The sequence below is a fragment of the Cyprinus carpio genome, unplaced genomic scaffold, assembly GCF_018340385.1.
Source record: "Cyprinus carpio isolate SPL01 unplaced genomic scaffold, ASM1834038v1 S000006462, whole genome shotgun sequence".
Classification (NCBI taxonomy): Eukaryota; Metazoa; Chordata; class Actinopteri; order Cypriniformes; family Cyprinidae; genus Cyprinus; species Cyprinus carpio.
In genome coordinates, this window is record NW_024879142.1 from 248,530 (window position 1) to 265,721 (window position 17,192).

General features: G+C 40.9%; 1 long non-coding RNA gene across 1 annotated transcript; it reads left to right on the plus strand.

Moving 5' to 3' along the window:
* The first annotated feature begins 650 nt into the window (after nucleotides 1-650).
* Nucleotides 651-11,690, plus strand: LOC122143609. Its single transcript, XR_006159262.1, has 2 exons — nucleotides 651-2,174; nucleotides 11,334-11,690. It is a non-coding gene; the product is annotated as an uncharacterized LOC122143609 (long non-coding RNA).
* Nucleotides 11,691-17,192: the final 5,502 nt, after the last annotated feature.

The following is a 17,192-nucleotide window of genomic DNA, read 5'->3' on the forward strand; positions in this document are numbered from 1 at the left end:
CAAAATCAAGCGGACGAGGCAGAGGATGACGACAGTCTCAGACTGATCCAGATCTTTGCTTTTACTGCTGGGAGAGGGGACATTGGAAAATTTCACTGTCCACATTTGATCAACCAAACGGCAGCTGGACCAGAGAAAGTTGAGGCAGACTGACAACAGAGACTTTCACAGCAGAAGCTGGAGAAGGAGGGGGGGAGTCGGGAGCAAAGTCCACCAAGGCCACGCAGCACAAAAACAGATAAGTCTGAAACACACACACATTTTCTCTAAAGCTCACTGCATAGAAGAAAGTATGCTTGCTGATATTTCCGCTCTTAGCAATGAAGAAAAATGCTTGCTCTGATACATGATCACATTGGAAGATTAGAAAATTACAAATCTTCTCTCGACAAGAACATAGGTACATACATATAGTCATCCAAATAAATTAGCTTATAAACAAATGCTACAGATTAAATGATGGGTTAATGGAGTTGAAAGGGCTGGCAACTCAGTAATTAGAATGGATGAAATAGATCCAATTCCAAAATTAAGTGGAATTTTAGTTTGGTCTATCTGGTTTAACTGTCAGAGAAAATTTCACTGTACCATTGAGATGTGAGGATGAAAAATGGCATGAACTTTAAGCATTGTTTTCTACTGTCAGAAAACTGAAATTTGTTAGAAAGAGATTTCACTGGGAAGTGGCCCAGTGCCAAATTCAAACTTTAGCCACAATCCAACAATCGCAGTTGTATATTTACCAGTGGAAACTGAAAGATTATGAAGATTATGTGAAAAGCTTGTCAATGCTGCAAAAGACAGTTTCACCTAATTCTGAATTATGCCATTCTCTGATTTACATTGCTCAGCACATACATTGTTTGGAAGAGATTAAATGTTTGTGTAGAAATGGTTTTCATGTATAAACATGATAGACCTGAAATGGTTAATCTGGACAGAAAACAGATGCCCTGTTGCTGTTGATTTGAGAAATGAACAGCAAATGTTTTTTGATGTTGTTGATTCTCTTCCACATGTTGCGTTGTCCAGAAAGAATAACGAACATTGGGAAGACATTGGTTTATTTGTAAAAATGTGTATTTTTTATGTGAATTGGGTGGAGACAGCAGAAGACAATGTCGAATACAATCCAACACTGTCTGCATACCGAATGTGTTTGCACGGGCCTGCTGTTAAAGCTGTATGCACAGTCTGTGTGATTGATGACACAGAGACCGGTCACTGCTTTCTCTCAGTGTAAGAAGCAGAGTCTCACCCAGCACTGAGAGAAGTCCCTAAGACACTCTGGGCTTTATCTAAATTTGATGTTGGGCTGATTAAAAATTGTGAATCAGTTCAAGTCACTCCAAAGTCTGATTACAGACCCTGTAAACCTCAATATCCTCTAAAAAGAGAGGCTATTGAAGGTATAACACCAGTTTTTGAATCATTAAGAGCCGCTGGGGTAATTGTGCACTGTGAAAATTCTCCTGTGCATACACCTATTTTCCCTGTTATAAAGATTAAGAAACATGCGAACAAGACACTGTAAAACTTATAAAACATTTGGCTACTGAGGGTTGCAATGCAAGTTTGTCAAAACTGCAGTTTGTAAAAAGGGAGGTGATATTTTTAGGTCATCTCATCACTAAAAATGGCAAATTTAATCTGAGAAACTAAAAGAGACAATTCAAAAGATTCTAAAGCTTATTATGAAAAAGCAACTAATGTCATTTTTGGGCATGTGTTCGTTTTGTCGAAAGTTCATTCCAAATTATGTTAATGAAGAATCGCCCCTGAGTGCTTTGGCAACCCCATGACAAACTGACCTGGATCCCAGAAGCAGAGAAAGCATTTAAGAATATATTACTGATAAAAACATCACTAACACTGGGGGACTCCCAGACCCAGAGAGAAATTTTGTACAAACTGCTGATGAGAGAATGGGTTCATGACTTCTGTTCTGTTATAGGATCATGGGGGAGACCTGTGGCCTATTTTTCGAGTAAGCTCGATCCGGTAGCGGCAGGCATGCCAAAATGCCTGAGAGCTGTTGCATCTGCAGAAAAAGCTATTTTATCTTAAATGGAAATTGTGGGGTACTCTGATGTGACTTTGCTCGTGCCACGCACGGTCTCTGTGATCCTGTTGGAACAGAAAACATCCCATTTGTCAACCGACAGATGGCTCAGGTACAATGCAGTTCTATTTGGAATGCCAAACATCACGATTAAAAGATGCACAGTGTTAAATCCTGCTACACTGCTCCCTACGAAGCAGGATGGGGAAACAACACAACTGTGTTGCCACATTTGAACAGGTCTGTACACCAAGATCAGATTTAAAAGAAACCCCCTTAGAAAATGCTGACTTAATTCTAATCATTGATGGTTAAGCATCTAGAGACCCAAATATTGGCAAAAAACAGAACAAATTAAGCTGTAACAACTGCATATGCAACAATAACATCTGGAGCGCTCCCCGCGCATTGCTCTGCGCAAGCGGCTGAATTAGTAGCATTGACGGAGGCTTGCAAAATTGCTAAAGGGCAAACAGTTAACATTACACAGATTCTCGTTACTATTTTGGGGTTTGTCATGATTTTGTGGCATTGTGGAAACACAGGAAATTTATAAAGTCTGATGGTAAGACTGTTCTAAACCATGATAAAATAGCAGCATTGTTTGAAGCAATTTTGTTTACCAAAGTCAATTGCTATCTGCAAATGCGTCACACATTCCAAAAACTGTGATGATTTTGTGTTTTTAGGTAAAAAATCATGCTGATACTGCAGCAAAGGACGCAGCTATGTGAACAGAGCCTTCTTTTACCTGTGTAACACCTAACAATGACTTATTCACACTCACTTCTGATTCTCTTACAGCATGCAAGCTTTTTGCCACAGCAGAGGAGAAGAAACAATGGGTGAAGGCCAAGTGCAAACTGATAAACAACCTTTGGCTGAGTACTGAAGGCAGACCATGTCTACCAAAACACTTTTTCCCACACTATGCAAAACTTATACATGGCCTAGATCACATGAGTTAAGGGGGAATGTTTGATTTGCTAAATCAATATTGGTTCAAAAGGGGATTCACTTTCTTTGCGGAAAGGTATTGTCAATCATGGATGATCTGTGCCACAAGCAAAGTGGACAGAGGGCAAATGATTATGGGATCAGAATCCCGCCAAATGTATTGCAGTCATAGATCAATAATAAGCATAAATAAAATATTTAAAAACACATGTAAAATAATAACGCACAAAACTGAAAAACAAATGCATTTTTTTTTTAAATAACAAACAACGTGGTCATTGATCGAAAAATAATAAGCGTGAATCAAAAATGTAAACACATTTAAAATTATATTGCACAAAACTGAAACATGAATTTAAAATTTTCCAAATCGCAAACAAAATCAGGTTTCCTGCTTATATGTTATTTTTTTGCGTGCTTATGGTCTTTTTCCCTTTGCTCTTGTTTCCACGTTCTGCGCTTGCGTTTCTAAATGTTGCAGTTAGACTTTCATGTAAATCAGGGCGGGCTTCAGCGTCACCATTGGGCCACAAGTTCTAGATTGACAGCTTCTCCTCTAGCCAATCAGTCCAAGGGGGAGTTGACGTCACTCCAATGCGACTCGTGGCTGCTGTGGCAGGTGTGTGAAGCTGGATAACCAGCGTCAGCAGGCAAATCCCGGACGATCTCAGGTAATTAGCCATAAATATTTTGTTAATGGGTGACAGAAACATTCCCTTTGTGTGTTATGATATTTTCTGCAAGCTCTATGTTGTCCGAGTAGGCCGATATGTAGCCCGCTAACACGTGTCTTGTTAGTTTGGTTTAGTGAGCAATACTTTATATTTTAGGCAGTAGGGCTGCACTATAAATCGCACGCGATATTTGATGCGCAGATTGTCAGGCGATATTTAATTTATATCAGCTGTAAATCTCCATCACCTGCGCACTTTCATGGAGCAGCATTTACTAGCCGTTATTCTGCTACATGTGAAAGCGTGCAGGTGATGGAGAATTACCGCTGATTACAGAACCGGAATGCAAATACAGTATGTATTATATTTGTGGTTGTAGCTTGAAGGGATACAGCTACAGGAAACCAACATTAAATATTTTTTCTTACAATTAGATTGTGTTTTTATTAAAGTTTACACCTACCCCAACCCTAAACCTACCCTTACAGTAATGCATATACATTAAAAATCAGTGTTTAGCACGAGAAAAAGGACGCGATATTGATGTGCGCATGCGCAGTAAACCCTGGTAGGAAATGTCAGGACACCGCCTTTACTGACAAGACGCGCATATCGCGTGCAATTTATCATGCAGCCCTACAATGCCTAAAATATTAAGTATTGCTTACTAAACCAAACTAACAAGACACCTGTTAACGAGCTAGATCGGCCTAGTCGGACTACATAGAGCTTGCAGAAAAGATCATAACACAAGTGAATGTTTCTGTCACCCATTAACAAAATATTTATGGCTAATTACCTGAGATCGTCCGGGATTTGCCTTCTGACACTGGTTATCCATTCTCACACTAGATCTTCACACTGTTAATCACGGGATTTGGACGGGACAGGAAAAAATGTCAGCGGGAGTGGGCGGGACCGGGAATCGTAATAACACTTTGATCCCCAACTTTATACACAAATATAGCCTACCTTTTAAATAAACTATAAACTGTAGGCTTATATTTTAATTTTGAACTCAATTCTACTTCCACTGTGTCTTTATGTTCTCCTCCTGTCTGCTTTGGTGTGGCTGGTTCAGTGAATGACCTGCGCGTGAAGGACAGACCGTTAATGGCTGGTCTATGTGGTAATACAGTAGCCTACATCGGGCAGGACATCCAAAAGCCCAGCTATCATTCATAGACATCAAATATAGCTTTTCATCTAAAAGATGTATGTAGTCATAACTTTACATGGCCGCTCAATCTAATGTTAACCCAGAGAAATGTGCGCTATTGAAGGTGTGTGCGCAAACTGAACAGCAGCGCGCTCACAGCAGGACAGATAGGCACCGGTGCTCTCACTGGCTCTTAAAATACTCCGTAATCTTTGTACATACAGATAAAAGTAATAAATCTTTCGAATCCGTATACGTTCATTTGTGTGCAATTAGAATAACAACGGAACGTGCTTCTGTAAAATAATTAAAGCAAACGATTCGGTCTCTGTCGTCTCAGTCATGTGAACTTGAGCGAGAAACTTCGAAACTCTGTGTATGAAAAATAAATCTATAGACAGTGAAATGTCTACGCTCAAATGAAAAAAATAAATAAAATAGAAAACGTATGTTAGCATGGATGTTTTACATTAAATTTAATGTGTGTGCAATGCACATTGTGCATTAAGATGGCTTTCAGTTCAATAAAATAACAAAAAAACTACATTTTGAATTTTTATTTAACTAAAGTGGGCATGCTGTGATCTGTACTGTATTTTATTTTTATTTTTTTTTGTGACAGATTCCGGCCAAAAAGAAATACAACATAGTGGGAGGGAACGTGAGTCATTCTTCCGGGATTGAAACGGGATGGGATTTTCCCCCAGTATTTTTTGTGTGATTGGGACGGGATGGGATCTTTTTTTGCGGGAGTGGGACGGGAGCGATTTGAAAATCCACTCCTGTGTCACCCTCTACTTCACACCAGAGCATGTGAGCGGAGTGGAGCGGTGAGAATCTCCGCTCATCGCTCACGGAACTGTTCACCCCTCCGCTCCCCCCGCTCAAAGCTACATCAGGCCGCTCCGCTCATTATCGCTCAACGCTCAACGCAGTTTGCTTCGCGCTCCACTCAAATCGCCCCCTGCTCGCTCCAAAAAAGAAAAAAAAATCTATATATGACTTTTAGCTTAGACCACAGCCTTACCTCCTAAAGAACTAATGAGCAACAACAACATTTTTACATTTACATTTACATTTAATCATTTAGCAGACGCTTTTATCCAAAGCGACTTACAAATGAGAACAGTAGAAACAATCAGATCAACGAGAAAACAACAACGGTATACAAGTGCTATGACAAGTCTCAGTTAGTCTAGTACAGAACACGTAGCCAGGTTTTTTTTTTTTTTTTTTTTTTTTTTGGAATATGATAGAAAAGAAAAAGAAAAAAAAGGTAAGTACTAGTATTAGTTGGTTAAGTGCAGGCGAAAAAGATGAGTCTTTAGATTTTTTTTTGAAAATGAGTAAAGACTCAGCTGTTCGAATTGAGATCGGGAGGTCATTCCACCAGCTGGGAGCAGTCCAGGAAAAAGTCCGTGAGAGTGATTTTGAACCTCTTTGGGATGGCAACACAAGGCGTCGTTCACTTGCAGAGCGCAAACTTCTGGAGGGTGCATAAGATTGAACTAGTGAGTTTAGGTAAGTTGGCGCCGTGCCAGTGGTCGTTTTGTAGGCAAGAATCAGTACCTTGAATTTGATGCGAGCGGCTACTGGTAGCCAGTGTAACCTGATGAGGAGAGGAGTAACATGGGCTGTTTTCGGCTCATTGAAGACAACCCTCGCTGCTGCATTCTGGATCAGTTGTAGAGGCTTGATAGTACATGCAGGAAGGCCCGCCAGGAGCGCATTGCAATAGTCCAGTCTGGAGAGAACAAGAGCTTGGACAAGAAGTTGGGTGGATTGCTCTGACAGGAAGGGTCTAATCTTCCTAATGTTGAATAAGGCAACTCTACAGGACCGGGTCGTTGTAGCAATATGGTCTGTGAAGCTTAACTGATGATCCATCACAACTCCTAGGTTTCTGGCTGTCCTGGAAGGAGTTATGGTTGACAAACCCAGCTGTATAGAGAAGTTGTGATGAAACGATGGGTTAGCTGGAACCACCAGCAGTTCAGTCTTAGTAAGGTTGAGCTGAAGGTGATGGTCATTCATCCAGCTAGAAATGTCACTCAGACAGGCTGAAATGCGAGCAACTACCGTCGGGTCATCTGGTTGGAATGAGAAGTAGAGCTAAGTGTCATCAGCATAGCAGTGATAGGAAAAGCCATGCTTCTGAATGACAGATCCTAATGACGTCATGTAGATGGAGAAGAGAAGCGGTCCAAGTACTGAGCCTTGAGGAGCCCCAGTAGCAAGTTGTTGTGACTTAGAAACTTCACCCCTCCAAGACACCATGAAGGATCTATCAGACAGGTAGGAGTTAAGCCACTGGAGTGCGGTTCCAGAGATGCCCATCTTTCTGAGGGTGGATAGGAGAATCTGGTGATTAACAGTGTCAAAAGCAGCAGACAGGTCCAGCAAAATGAGCACTGAGGATTTTGAAGCTGCTCTTGCCAGTCGCAGGGCTTCAGTAACCGAGAGCAGGGCAGTCTCAGCTGAGTGGCCACTTTTGAAGCCAGATTGGTTGCGGTCCAGGAGGTTGTTCTGTACAAGAAACATAGAGAGCTGGTTGAACAAAGCTCGTTCGAGTGTCTTTGCAATGAATGGAAGAAGGGATACCGGTCTGTAGTTTTCTAGAAGTGCTGGATTTAGAGATGGTTTCTTCAGCAGTGGGCTTACCCGAGCCTGCTTAAATGCTGAGGGAAATGTTCCAGAGTGAAGAGAGGAGTTGATAATGTGAGTAAGTGAAGGTATGACTGAAGAAGAAATCGCTTGAAGGAGGTGAGTGGGGATCGGATCCAGTGGGCAAGTAGTAGGATGACTGGAGAGGATAAGTTTGGAAACGTCCGTCTCTGAGAGTGGAGAGAAGGAGGAGAACGAGTGAGCATTAGTCGTTGTGAAGTTATCCTCAGTCTGCGGTGTGGAGAATTGGTCACTGATGGTTCTTGTCTTATTCGTGAAGAAAACTGCAAAGTCATCAGCTGTAAGAGTCGATTGAGGAGGAGGTGGAGGCGGATTAAGAAGAGAAGGTTTTGAAGAGTGTCCGAGCGTCACAACAGTTGTTAATCTTGTCGTGGTAATATGATGTTTTAGCAGTGAAGACGTTTGCAGAGAAGGAAGAGAGGAGAGACTGATACACACTGAGGTCGGTAGAGTTTCTTGATTTAAGCCATTTCCTCTCTGCAGCCCTGAGTTTAGAGCGATGTTCACGGAGTACATCGGACAGCCAGGGGGCAGATGGGGTGGTGCGTGCTGGTCTAGACGACAGTGGGCAAAAGTTGTCCAAGCAAGAGGTCAGAGTGGAACAAAAAGTGTCCGTAGCACTGTTCGTGTCCAGAGCTGAAAACTGCGAGAGTGAAGGAAGTGAGGATGCGACCACAGAGGATAGGCGAGATGGAGAGAGTGAGCGTAGGTTCCGTCGAAAGGTGACCCGCGTTGGAGCGTGTGCCGGTTCAGGAGTAAGTGCTAGATTAGCAGTAATGAGGAAGTGGTCTGAGGTGTGCAGTGGAGTAACTAAAGTGTTGTCCACTGAGCAACAGCGCGTGTAGATGAGGTCCAGTTGGTTGCCCGATTTGTGAGTCACTGTAGTAGAGACTCGCTTAAGATCAAATGAGGCGAGCAGAGTGTTGAAGTCAGCAGCCTGGGGTTTATCTAGGTGGATGTTGAAGTCACCAAGCAGTACCAGAGGAGTACCATCTTCAGGATAGTTTGATAGCAGCACGTCCAACTCCTCCAAGAAGTTTCCCAATTGACCTGGGGGACGATAAATGACCACAAAGTGGATTTTAACAGGGTGGGTTACAGTAACAGCATGTGATTCAAATGATGCGTGACCTGTAGGTGGTGGTAGAAGATTAAATTTCCAATCTTTAGATATAAGGAGACCAGTACCTCCACCCCTCCCAGTCGTACGAGGGGTGTGGGAACAAGTGAAATGAGTGGAAAGGGCTGCGGGAGTGGCAGTGTCCTCAGGTTTGATCCAGGTCTCAGTCAGTGCCATGAGGCTGAGACCAGAATGAGTAGCAATGGAAGAAATGAAGTCTGCTTTGTTAACAGCGGACTGGCAGTTCCAGAGACCAACTGGAATAGAGAGCGTTGGAGTAGAGGTCAGAGGGACAGGCCTTAGATTTGTCAGGCAGGCCTTCCTTCGACGTACATAGCGTGCTCTCCGAGTGTTAGTAGTGATAGTAGAGATCTGAAAGCACATAGTGAATACAAGTGTCCAAAATAAGTATTTGAGGATGAGCTGTATAAAAACTGAAGGGGAGAAAAGCAATACTCAAGTGCCCTGTCGGTGTCCTTGCTCGGTGGAGTCGCGCAGGTAGAGTCGATGGTCTTTACACTCGTCGGTCTTCCCACGAGGAGGCTTCACACGAGGGCTGCCGCGACCGCTGCCGCGGTGAAACCTACCACTTATATATTTGCCTGATTACCTGTGATTGAAGTCAGCTTGTCACGCCTCCCTATTTAGCAGACCGAAACTGTCCAGTCCTGCGATAGGCAAACGCAAAACCAAACGCCACAATTCACACGTATTTACCAGGGTAAGACACACAGTAATTAAAGCAAAGTTTCCCTAGCAACGATGATCACGCAGTAGTCTAATGAGAAAACGAGGCAAAAACACTTACAAACTGCTGTCCTTCTCTGTCGCTCGACTGTTTCTTCTGACAAGCGCTTACAGAACAGCTCTTTAAGTACTTTTTCAAATAGAAATGTTTTATTTCAAATTACAAATGACAAATTAGTCACAAAAATTCCTGTAAAATTAAACGAATAAATGGGCCTAATAATATAAATAAAAATTATATAAACAAAAATATACATAAACGTTTTAAAAGTAAATTAACTTTTAGGCCAACATTCTAATAACTGAACTTTTGCGCAGCGCGCAGGATTAAAATTTAAATTGGCTTATATCAATTGTACGAAAAAAAAAAACTGCTGTAAAATTAAACGAATAAATGGGCCTAATAATATGAATAAAAATTATATAAACAAAAATATACATAAACGTTTTAAAAGTAAATTAACTTTTAGGCCAACATTCTTATAACCGAACTTTTGCGCAGCGCACAGGATTAAATTTTGAATTGGCTTATATCAATTGTACAAAAAAAAAAAAAAAAAAAAAACTGCTGTAAAATTAAACGAATAAATGGGCCTAATAATATAAATAAAAATTATATAAACAAAAATATACATAAATGTTTTAAAAGTAAATTAACTATTAGGCCAACATTCTTATAAATGAACTTTTGCGCACAGGATTACATTTTAAATTGGCTTATATCAATTGTACAAAAAAACTGCCGTAAAATTAAACGAATTAATGGGCCTAATTATATAAATAAATCACTGTTAGTTCGTTTTTTAATAGTACACCTATTTCTCGTTTTCTTTTTTGAAGTACTTTTTGAACTCCATTATTGAGCCAAGTTTTGAATGAAAATAGTCTGTTGATGACAGTAAAAGACAGATGGATTCTGGGTCAGGCTTGACTGAGCATGCTTCAGACTCGTGTTGAGCTGAGCGAAATTGGAGCGAAATAGGAGCAGGAAATAGAGCGACGCTCCGTCCTTTTAAAAATGCCGCTCTGGGCTAAGACCCGACCACTCGCGCTCCCCGCTCGCTCCCGCTCCACACACCTGCCACCACAGCAGCCACGAGTCGCATCGGAGTGACGTCAACTCCCCCTTGGACTGATTGGCTAGAGGAGCAGCTGTCAATCTAGAACTTGTGGCCCAATGGTGACGCTGAAGCCCGCCCTGATTTACATGAAACTCTAACTGCAACATTTAGAAACGTAAGCGCAGAACGTGGAAACAAGAGCAAAGGGGGGAAAAGACCATAAGCACACAAAAAAAATAACATATGAGCAGGAAACCTGATTTTGTTTGCGATTTGGAAAATTTTGAATTCATGTTTCAGTTTTGTGCAATATAATTTTAAATGTGTTTACATTTTTGATTCATGCTTATTATTTTACGATCAATGACCGCGTTGTTTGTTATTTAAAAAAAAAAATTGCATTTGTTTTTCAGTTTTGTGCGTTATTATTTTACATGTGTTTTTAAATATTTTATTTATGCTTATTATTTTTCGATCTATGACTGCAATACATTTGGCGGGATTCTGATCCCATAAATGATGCCTCAAGTGGCACACCCACTTCAAAATCAGCGATTTGATCATATAATATACGAGTGACAATGGCACACCTTTTGCAAATGAAGCCATCACTCAGGTGGGACATTAAAGAACAAATTAATGAAGTGTTTTGAGCAGACAGGACTGTCTTGGGTAGAAGCACTCCCCATTGTGTTAATGTATATGAGAATGATAAAAAGAACAAAGTCTAACCTCAGTCCATTTGAAATTTGGTTTGGCAGGCCAGCTTCCATTGGAGTAGGACCAGAACCATGACCATTACCTTCTACAGCTTTGTGTGAAGATGACGTTAAACTACTGTCGATAGTTGTCTCTTGTTCTCTCTCAGATATCTCAGCAGGTCAAGGACGCTCTGCCCAAGCCAGCGGAAGGAGTCTTGCATGATATCAGGTCTTGCTAATAACACACAGTGGTGAAAGTGGCAGAGAGAGCTACGTGGGTACATGCAAGTCACTGCAGGAAGGTTCCAGTGCCACCAGAGGGCTACAGCTCAGTAAAGTGATTGATCAGCTGCCCCATGCCAAGGGGGACGTCTGGCTGACTTAGGTGAACAAACATACAGTGGTGTATGGGAGCTGAACACGCAGCAACATCACTGTGTGGGAGTGATCTGGGGTCAGTTTGGGCCAACGGATGACAGCGAGGGACTTAAGCTGTTAGAAAACCTACCATCCGACCACTGCAGCGAAACTACAAGACCAACTCGACAAGAGGGAACACAGGCTGTGGAACGGAGCGGAGAAGTTCTTCCATGCTGTAGTTCTGGTGCTTGGGGTCAGCCTTCTTCAAATTGAAGTCCAAATCAGGAGATATGAACTGAACGCTACTAAGGTGGTAAGGGAAGGCGTCAAGAAGGAAATACGAGGGCTGAGGCTCACTGCACAGCAAGACCGACTTGTCCTGGATCAACTCACCACATCTCCTGGGTGGGGGGGTGTGTGTACTTTTGGGAACTGCATGTGTATGTATATTCCTGATAACGATGCTGATGGCCACGTGATAGATGTGGGTATTAAGAACATGACTAATGCAATTCACAGGTTGACAGCTATAATCAAATATAAGAGTTGTTTGTTTTCTTTATAGCTTGCTTATATGTTAGGAATGACTATATTCCATAAAAAAACAATGCAAATGCTTTTTTTTTCGCCTTATGAGAGTAATGGTGTTTTAAATCTTGAATTTACATGATTGATGTAAACTATAAGGGTAAAGTGTTCACAAATTTATCTACATTTAATCAATATAAGTGATCAATAATGATCAAAAGGGAGGAGTGTTATGGAAAATTTTTAATATTGTTAATCTTGCATTGATTGCATTAATCTCATTTAAGTATCTTCTTAAACATACAATGATCAAGGTAGTATATAGTCCATAGGGACATTGAGTTATTTTATGTAACTTGTGCACATAACTGCTTCAGGTTGAAATACAACATTTAAGGGGAAACTGTACCAGGGACTGGCAGTTTTGAGTGTAACCAGACATTTACCATGTAATGTGCATGAGATGTGCATGTGTTATGGGGTGATGTGCACTGAGCAACATGATTGGCTCAAAGGTCCTAATCTGTCCTTCAATGTATCTTTTTACATACTATAAAAAGTGTGCTGTGAGTCTGTGTGTTATCTCTTTGCACACAGACTCAAGCTGTGTGTAAACCAGATCATTCTCTGTGTTTCATTCTCAGTCTCTACAAATTGTTATTGAATTAGAATTTCCACGACAGAACCTAGGTGTGCTATTTGATAGAGTTCTTACTAGAACCAGGAAGTATGATCATATAAGCCCGGTTCTGTCAACACTGCACTGGCTTGCTATCAAACATTGTATAGATTTTAAAATCTTGCTTATTACTTATAAAGCCCTAAATGGTTTAGCACCTCAGTATTTGAACAAGCTCTTGTTACATTATAGCCCTCCACGTCTGCTCCGTTCTCAAAACTCTGGCAATTTGATAATACCTAGAATATCAAAGTCAACTGCGGGTGGCAGATCCTTTTCCTATTTAGCGCCCAAACTCTGAAATAACCTACCTAACATTGTTCGGGAGGCAGACACACTCTTGCAGTTTAAATCTAGATTAAAGACCCATCTTTTTAACCTGGCTTACACATAGCACACTACTACGCTTCTAATATCCAAATCCGATTTTTAGGCTGCATTAATTAGGTAAACCGAACCGGGAACACTTCCCATAACACCTCATGTACTTGCTACATCATTAGAAGAATGGAATCTACGCTAATATTAGTCTGTTTCTCTCTTATTCCAAGGTCACCATAGCCACCAGATCCAGTCTGTATCCAAGTCAGAGGGTCACTGCAGTCACCCGGATACAGTACGTATCCAGCCCAGATGGTGGATCAGCACCTAGAAAGGACCTCTACAGCCCTGAAAGACAGCGGAGACCAGGACAAATAGAGCCCCAGAGACAGATCCCCTGTAAAGACCTTGTCTCAGACGACCACTGGGACAAGAACACAGGAAACAGATGATTCTTCTGCACAATCTGACTTTGCTACAGCCGCTGTCGACTCTGGCTTGCTTAGTTGTGGACACTTCATTTACAGCGATATCGTTGACTTGTTTTTTTTTTTTTTTTTTTTTTTTTTTTTTTTTGATGAAATTATTGCACAGATACGATTTAAACTGAACTGAGCTGCATGATGACATCACTGAATTCAATGATGAACTGGCTTTAACTGTCATTTGCATTATTGACACTATTTTCCTAATTAATGTTGTTCAGTTGCTTTGACGCAATCTTTTTTGTTTAAAGCGCTATATAAATAAAGGTGACTTGACTTGACATTGCCTTGAGGATTTATGAATATGAGTTAGCAAATCTTTAGCCATCCACTAGGGGGCAATCTGACTTCCGCTGGTAGTCGACAGGTAGAGGGCAGAGTTGGCTCGAGTATCAGTCACGCTTATTGACAGTGTAAGATGATTTACGGTTAGCCGTGTCAGAAATTCAACCACGGATTGTCATGCTGTTATCTCAGAAACACGCTCAGCTATCATGCTGAATCATGTAAACTGGTTATATATTTATGTTTCAGTATAATTACGCACGCTATACCAGGGGCAGTTCTAAACCCTTTTTAGGTGGGTTTCAGCCCCCCATCTGTCACTTTAGCCCACAAAAACAGGCCAGTGCTGCTTCCTCAAGAAAGATTTTAATTCTCACATGTTTTAAGTCTTGTCTGTTTAAACACTAAAGTGATTTTAAGTCATTTAAGCCCAAGACATCTCAATGCGGTACTCACGTGCTGTGATAAAGCATTTCTTATAGCGTTATTTTACTGACAAATGTCGAGAGCGCATTATTGTAGCGCGAAAGCAAATTAATACAAAACCGGACGCGCGCTCAAATATACCTGCTCTCGCCCGAAAACAGTGCGCACATTTAAAATGTCTCTCTCCTCTCGCTGAAACTGTGTCCTGTGAACACATGACATAACATTGATGTTTTATATAAAGTCTTTAGGGACATAGGCTAATACGTTATTTTTAGATTAATTGCTCAGAGACCAACCAGTTGGACAGAGGTTATGTACAAATCATCCAAGCACCCAATTCCTGGTCATTTCTATTTCATTAACATAGCTAAATATTATTAAACTGAAAAGAAATTAAAGATCCATCTTTGATTGTCAAAAGAATGCAGGTTCAGTTCACCCAGCCCATAATATTTCAAGTAGTATTTTCATCGGTCAGTTGTGAAGGTCTGATTGGTTAAAGTTTTATAGTACCTTTTAAAACAGTGTTAACAAAGTAGCCTATGTGCAAAGAAAATAACAAAATACAAACAAAAAAAGAGATATAGTAAAACAGAGTAGCTACGTAACCAGTTTACGTTAAAACAAAAATACAACAATAAAAAAAATCAAGGAAATGCCCTGCACAAATCTGTTTTGAGACTACTTTTTTAAAGTGCATAATGATAACCTTTGACAACGTTTAATTCAGGTGCGAAAATAATATCTATAGCATACAGTTTCAGCGCGAGGAGAGACACGTTTTAAGTGCGCGCACTCTCTCCGGGTGAGAGCAGCGTATATCTGAGCACCCACGGTTTGTGCGAAAGCAAAAATAAAATCCACACGGAGCGGAGAGATTCACGCTCGCGCATTGTATTAATGTTTTTTTTTTTTTTTTTGCACTACAATAATGCGCTCTCGACATTTGTCAGTGAAATAACGCCATAATTTCTGTGCATAACACGCCCAGCACACATGTGAGCAAGTGAAATTACACAAACTTGGGGGTGGGGGGGCATATGCCCTAAAAGGTTGAAAACCCCTGGCTTAGAGAACTGTTGGGGGAAAACATCTGATGTGTAACATTATATTAGATCCATGCATTACAGTATAGGACGTCTGTATTATTATCATAATGTTAATCTAACAATAAAAGAAAAGAGGGAATCACTCCCTGCACTTCAATTGCTTTTGTAGTTTTAATAATCAATTTATTTGTAATGAACACACTTCACATTTTTACATTTGATTGTTTTTCGTACATGAATGCTTCAGTTTAGATATAAAATGATAAAGGTAATGCATTATTTGTTTCTTTCTAGGCTAATTGTTCTACTGTTTTGTTTTGCTTCTTTTTTTGTTTTGTTTTTGTTTTGCATCTGTTCTTATTTATAATAGCAAAGATAAAATAAAAAATAGCAGTATTGTGATTATTAATATACCAATTAATAATAAGAAAAGACGGAGGACTTCACCATCGAATTCAAATGGGTGTGACTCAGTAATTTTTTGTCCGATTCCAACAAATCATAAATCATTTTGAAGGTCTTTTAACGGAGAATTTAACAAATCCCCGTTTTATATATATATATACGTCACGGTGTGACAAATGGCATGTGGGAACTTATTCCCGCTGAAGCAGTGTTCCCGGTGGAACGCTTTGAGTGTGTCCTGTTCCCAGGCCTGTGTGTGCGTTTGTTGCTGTGACAACCCCAAATGACGGATTGGCAACAGGTGTGGGGGATTTACTCAGAGTTTGCGTGAGGCCTCATCAACAGTGGAGAGGATAAAAAGCAAGAGAGAGAGGTGGTCGGTGTGGTTTTTCTCTCCTTGTGAAAAGTCGTTTTAATGGGTGGTAATAGTTACTGGAGGACGGGTGAATGAAGAGGAAAGTGTTGCTTTGATGAGGGATTCGAGGACAACAGAAGGACAGTGAAATACCCTGTTTGCATTGGAGAGGAGCTATGTAACTGAGAACTGAGTCTTGTAATTGCACATGTTTGACACTGAATTGGATGTGGTTTGGAGTGTTTGGATCACGATCATAAATATCACTGAGTGGATTGTACTGATTAATTACTGATCTCTTACCTCTCCTTCCTTTATAAATGGTGATGTGAACTCTGCCTTTGACTGTGAATAGCAACATCTCAGAACATCCTCAGTGGCAGTGAGGATCGCGCCTTCCCCTCGGACCGAAACCCGAATGTGAGTGCTGGCTTTAAATTGCACTTCGTGAAGTGAGTTTGCAGTGCCTAAAATTGATGTTTTCCCCCACATTATATGCTTGAAGTGGAATTGTCGTGTGTGTGTAAGCTACATTCCTTTTTGCCATGCACTCTCCATGTGTTATGCGGGCTGACTGTCAATAGTAAGAGTTTGGTGACACTGATCTGTTCCAACTGTCTGGATGTTGAGGAATTATCATCTGGGATGTGAATTAACCCCTCTGTTGTGCTAATAGGAGAAAGAGATGCCCTGTTGAAATATTTACTATCTGCCTCAGAAAAGCCCTGTGCAATCTGTTTACTTCGAGTCTGCTGTATCCCTGCCATTCAACTGTATGGTGAGAAGTGTTTGTTCCTTCCAACGCATGTGAACTGTATACTTTGTCTGGAGCATTCATTCTGTCTGTCTCAGTAGAAACCCTGCACAGCCTGCTGACGTCGAGTTTGTTGCATCCTTGTAGCCCACCTGAGCTGAGAGCAGTGGCTGTTCCCTCTGTCATGAATCTGAGGCTGGCATGCTCTGTCTGGAATATCCACTCTGTCTGTGTCAGAAGAAGCCCCGTTCAGCCCGTTGACTTCGAGTCTGCTGTATCCCTGCCATTCATCTGTATTGTGAGAAGTGTTCGTTCCTTCCAACGCATGTGAATTGTATACTTTGTCTGAAGCATTCATTCTGTCTGTTGTCAGTAG